This window comes from Varanus komodoensis, unplaced genomic scaffold (assembly GCF_004798865.1).
Source record: "Varanus komodoensis strain SLA01 unplaced genomic scaffold, ASM479886v1 scaffold43, whole genome shotgun sequence".
Lineage (NCBI taxonomy): Eukaryota > Metazoa > Chordata > Lepidosauria > Squamata > Varanidae > Varanus > Varanus komodoensis.
The window spans coordinates 4,234,551-4,240,550 of NW_025335985.1; positions in this window are offsets into that span (position 1 = coordinate 4,234,551).

Genomic DNA, 6,000 nt, shown 5'->3' on the forward strand with positions numbered 1-6,000 from the left:
AGGCTATGCAGCCGCTGCTCCTCCACTGTGCAAAGTCTGTTGCTGCCAGGCAACAAGACCTTTTCTTCCCCCACTAAGGCAAATGGTGACTTCACATGACAGAAAAGTATAAATTGTTAAGTGCCAGCCTGTAGCCATTTGGATGGCACCCCAGTACTTGGCACCTAAGGTAAGCTGCCTCATCACCAGCTGCATGTTTGTATCAGGACCAACTTGCTTATTGTGACATGATTTTCATAAGTACCACACACACAAGAGAGAGAATCACAAGGTGGAAATTAATTGTGGATGTATCTGAATCATCTCTGACCCTGATCCTTTCCCCACCAAAGAGAAACGGATGTTATCACCTGAATACATGCTAAGAGGGGGAAAAATAATGCAGAGGAAAGAAAAAGACTGCAGCCATATGCAGATGCAACCTAGTAACCTAGTGGAACTCTTCATCTCTGAATAAAGTTTGGTAAAATTTTGGGAGGCAAAGACTGGTGCGCAAAGGGGCTCTGGTTGAACACCTGCTTTGTTCAAATCCTGAAAGAGATTATTGGCTTTTCAAACTTCGTAATAAGGCATAAGGCCGTCTCCCCCAACTGGGTGCCTTTCAGATGTTCTGGAGAATAACTCACATGAGCCCCACCTAGCTGAGTCAATGGGCAGGGATGGTGAGAGTGGTGGTCCAAAACATCTGGAAGGTACTAAATTGAGGAAGGCTGCTCTGGCTTCTTGAATTCAGGCTGGCTAACCTGTTTGAGGATCCCTGATGCCTTAGAAGAAGAGTTTTCATAGAGCACAGGAGCTCAGCCTAAGAACTAACATTCCGTTGCAGTGGCGACTGGGGCTGAAGGTAAAAAGAGGGTCCCCAACATATGAGTATATTTTAGCTTCAGACTCTTACTTCTGGTAACCTAAGGAGAAACATGTTAACATTTCAAAATGGCAGGGGAAGAGGAACAGCGAAGGCCAGGAAATCACCAAACAACTGGCAATTGTAGGCGCAGCACATGCGTGTCCTAAAATTCAATACCCCTGGTTTAATGTATACATTCATGTATCTTTGAATGTATCTCTGCTTTTGAGATTTCGGTTGGTTCATTTTGTGCTGCTCCACATATCCCCCACAGCCATGATTTGGCTGTCCTCAGGACTGCCATTTCGTCTTTTCCTTCTGTCACATGCTGTAGTTCCCTTGCAGATTTCCAATATATAGCAAGCTGTCACAGAGCCCTTTTTCCAGTTGGGCAACCAGGCTTGTTGCCTGCAGTTTTGTAACCCATGACCCATAGTAAACCCTTTTTCTTGCTGGGAATACCTTGATTCCACACCCACATGAGTGGTACAATCTACAACAGCTACGACAGTGTCATTTTCCCATCTGCCCTTTTGCTCTGTACTCTCCTCACAGCACCAATACTGAGTATATCTAAAGGAACACTTGCTTCCATATATGCCCTCCCGCCCCCTGAGATCAGCGCCAGAGGCCCTTCTCCAGGAACCCTCCGTGAAGGATATTAGGAGGGTCAGTACCCGGAGGAGGGCTTTCTCTGCGGTGGCGCCCCACCTATGGAATGTGCTCCCCAGAGAGGTCCGCTTGGCGCTGTCGTTATTTGTTTTTCGGCGCCAGGCTAAGACCTTTTTATTTAAAACTTATTTTAAGTGTTAATTTATTAGGGAGGATTTTAAAAAAAAATTAAGCCAAGATGCACTGGGTTTTAATATTTTTAGTGTATAAATTTTTATATGATTTTGTTTGTTTTTGTTGTGAGTCGCCCCGAGGCTTTGTTGCAATGAGGGCGGCATAGAAATGTTTTAAATAAACAAACAAATAAATAAATATATGTGTTTGTGAGTTTAATTTTCCCATACACTCTGTTTTTCTTTAAAATTTGTGTTTTATAAAAATGGAAGTATGGTATCTTGGAATCCCTTAATTTAGAGATATGGAGCATGCAGTTCTTCTGTGTTTGCTGATTTGAGGAGGACTACTTGCAAGTAGCTGAAAGTAGTGACAACAGATCTTCCTTTCCTTGCTTTATACAAAGAAAGCTCTGGCACCTTCCCTGCCCCAGTCACAAAGCTGAATCTCTCAATTTCAGTTCAAAAAAGTTAAAGTCCTTGCAAAGGTTTGTTCTGGAATACCACTAACATGGATTTATATTTATTTTTTTAAGCAGCTGTAAAGTAAACCACTGTAAATTTATCCAGGAATAAAGTGACTGCCATGGGTATTGTTTGGAGACTCACCTGGGCATGGCCCTTACTTCTCCTGAGCTGTGACCCATATCTTTAAAGCTTCTGCACAAATGCCATCATCTGCCTTAATACGAGCCTGCTTCTCCCCTCTGAACTCAGCAGCCATGCTATTACTAGGAGATCTTAAGAATCATTCTCTTAGCAGACTAACAGGGATTATAACATGAGGGCAACAGCCTTTCAAAATAGAAGGCTAGTGCCTCCTTTCTTTCTCTGGTCTGTCATTAAGTTTTTATTAAGCCCTGAGCCCAAAATCCTAACAGCACCACTGTCACTGGCCTTCTCTGAGTGAACCTCAGTCTGCAGAGACCTGCCCAGCAATTGTTCTGGGGCAATTGCAACTGCCCTGGGCTATGAGGAAGAACCGGCACACTGGCTGTACACCTGTCAAAGGGAATGCTATTCCCCATCCTCATCCATTGCTCCCTCTAAGCTGTCTCAGGCCCCATAACGGGAGAAATCAGAAATGGGTTTGCTTGGAAAAGGGTTTGAATTAACAGCAACATCTGAATTCGGGGCAATATAATGTATGAGAGCAGGGCTTGGCTTGCTTGCTTGTTTCAGTGTACTCTGGAGCTGCTGGGCTCTACAGTCATCTCTTTGGATCATCTTTTCTTTATTATTCATGTGGCCATATTCTGGTGGGCACATGGTCGTCTTTGACATCAGGGGTTTGCACTAGGTTAAAAAAACTTGGGAGTTGTTGGAGAAGGTTAGGGGATTCATGCTCTTCTTTTTTAGCCAGAATGCCTTGCAGCACCTTAAAGACTCGCACATTTGCTGCAGCATAATGAGCTTCCATGGACTGGAATCCACTGTACAGAAATCATTTTGAAAGGTGTTGCTCTCCTGCAACTGGAGAAAATGGCACTTGCTGAAATAAAGGGACAGGAGGCCTGATGATACTGTTTGCATCTGTCCTAGGCTAGCCAGCTTTTTGCTGACTTGTGCCCTGTGGGGTGGGAAATGGCAGCAGTTTCTTTTTAAAGGACAGAGCATATTCCCTCTCCGCCCTCCCCCCCAGCAGCACAATACTGTTGTGTAAAAAGAAAACCTTGATCCCTCACTCCATCATCACCATTGCAAAGCTGTCCCATACAATATAAACATTAAATGTTTGTTTATAGGACTTTTGCAAATCTGTTCTGCTGGAATACCAGAAGATACTTCTTCTCTTTTATTATTTTTATTGTAACTATCAACAAAGCTATAAAAAGAACTGTTTTCTTACATAAATTTCACAAAATTGCTTACCATTGATGCATATGAAATGTGCACATGAAAATAAGCTATCAATAAAAGCAGTTATACATAAACTTCAAGAAAGGCAAATCAAATATTCATCTATTACTTATTTGTAGGTAAATAATTCCTGTTCAAATGCTGAAAGTGTTGTCAAGTCCTCAGTAAACTGTGCTATCTGAGGTGGATGTTTATCCTTCCTGTGCCATAATAGCAGTCAAAGAGGTACAGAACAAGGGTGAAAGCAGGGCTGCTTGTTAAGAAAACGAAAATCAGGACTATTGAAGAATTACACAACTTTAATGTCAACAATAAATACATTGAAATTGTGAAAGATTTTATATATCTTGGGTCAATCACCAATTCAAAGAGATTACAACCAAGAAATCAGAACAAGACTGAGAATTAGAGGAATCAGAATGAGTAACAAGTGTAAGCACTTTCCCTTGACCAAAACCCAAAACTGGATTGTATTCCCAATCATTATGTCTGGGTACAAAAATTGGACAGTGAAGATACCTGACAGGAAAAAAAATGGCTGTATCTGCAAAATGGTGCTAAAGGAGGGCTTTGCAAATATGCTGGACTGAAATGGATTCTAGATCAAATCAAGCCAGAACTTTCCCTGGAAGCAAAAATGACAAAACTGAAGCTGTCATACTTATATCATGAAAAGACAAGGCTTGCTGGAGAAGATAATTATGTTAAGGAAAATGGAAGGCAGGAGAGGAAGGGGAAGACAAAATCAAAGATTGATTCTATCCATGATTTTACAACTACTGAGCTTGACTATCAAGGGCAGGCATTCTGGAGGGCATTTATTCATAGAGAAGCCATAAGTTGGAGACTTCTTAACAACAACTGATTCCTCAAGAAATCCTCATCTGAAAAATCATATGTTATATCTGAATTGTGGAACTAGAAATGGGAACAATCATTTTAAGTAAGCTTCTAGTTCTGGTTTGAGAACTGATGCAAGCCCTGAAAACACAAGTCAGGGGGATTGAATTGAAACGTGAGGAGGAATAAATAGGGAGGGAGCATATGAACCTGGGCCTGACATTTAGATGGTTTGACCATTATATTTGGACTGGCCCTAGCATTTTCTATTAGTGTGCCAGATAGTTATGGCCTTGTCAGTCCCAACATGGATTCTGCCTAGTGTGACATCAGCTGCCAAATTCAGAATCTCCTCATACAAACTTGTTACTAAACTTTATTTTCTGTGTGAAGAGATGGATGTAACAGCTTCCCTTTTCCTTTTACATCCTTTTACAGTTGCTTTCTTGGCTGATCTAAAAGGCACAATCTCACTGCCAAGCTCTTTTGAGTTTCCTGGGTTTTTCTTCAAGTCCAACCAAGGTTTTCCAGCATGGAAAGAAGGATATTAGGTCCTGGAATATCATACACAGAAAGAAAAATGCACAGTCACGATTAGTTTTAAGGAGTTTAAAGGTTTAAAAAAGAAACCTTTACAATAGATGTTTAATATTGCATTGCAGAAGAAAAGCACCTTTTGTATATAGTTTCTCACTGTTTTTATAGACATTTTGATTTATATTTCTTTGAAGAGCAAAAGTCTAAACATTATAATCCATCCTCATGGTATCTGTTCTGTTTGCTGTCTCTAAGATCTGATAGGCAGATTAATATATTTATAATCCTTTTAGAGTTGACTTCAGAAATTCTGCTCTGCATCCCATTATTGCTACTGTTGAATTTGTTAAACTATACATTATTTTACCAATCAAAATATATAGTGCAAGGAGAGGGAAAATTATGGAGGCTTGATTGTCTCCTTAAATTTCTGCTCAGCTTTTAGAATTCAAATCTTAACACATTACTTAGTGTTTGGGCTAATCCTAAATTAGGGTATTAACATGTCTTCCTCTTGTGTACATTTACTCAAAAGTAAGCAACAAAGACTTGACTTGTACTTACGAGGAGCTACATATGGGGAATTTCTTCTCCCCATCATCACCACCACCTTTGGGGAAGCTACTCCTTCACAGGGCAATCCCACCTATGAGGTTTCTTATGCATAGTAAATGCTTATATTTCTGGGCCTAAGAAACTCTGCCACTATCATAGAGTTTGCAGAATCAATTCTACAAATAAATTACATTATATAGCTTTTTCATAAAACAGCCATAGTGTCTCAGACAGACAATTGGACTCATCATGGGTTGTCTCCTGTCACTTCCTACTCAGTCCTATCACAGGGAACACTATGGCAAAATCCTTCTTGATTTCTTTTCCTGCTGTAACCCAATTCCTTTTGCAGTTGCCTTTCTGTCTCTGTCATCTCTGTCTCTCTTCCTCCCTCCCCTTTTATTGTTCTGGATATCACTTTTCATAATCTCTAATGTGACAATTTCTTCAAAGTGCCTAAGTGGTTCCAAGATTATTTTTGTCATTTTTTTACAAGTCCAGCTATTCCAGATGTACCACCTTTTCTTGTCAATTCCTTGGATGTTGTCCCCTGTCAATGCACAGGAGACACATGGA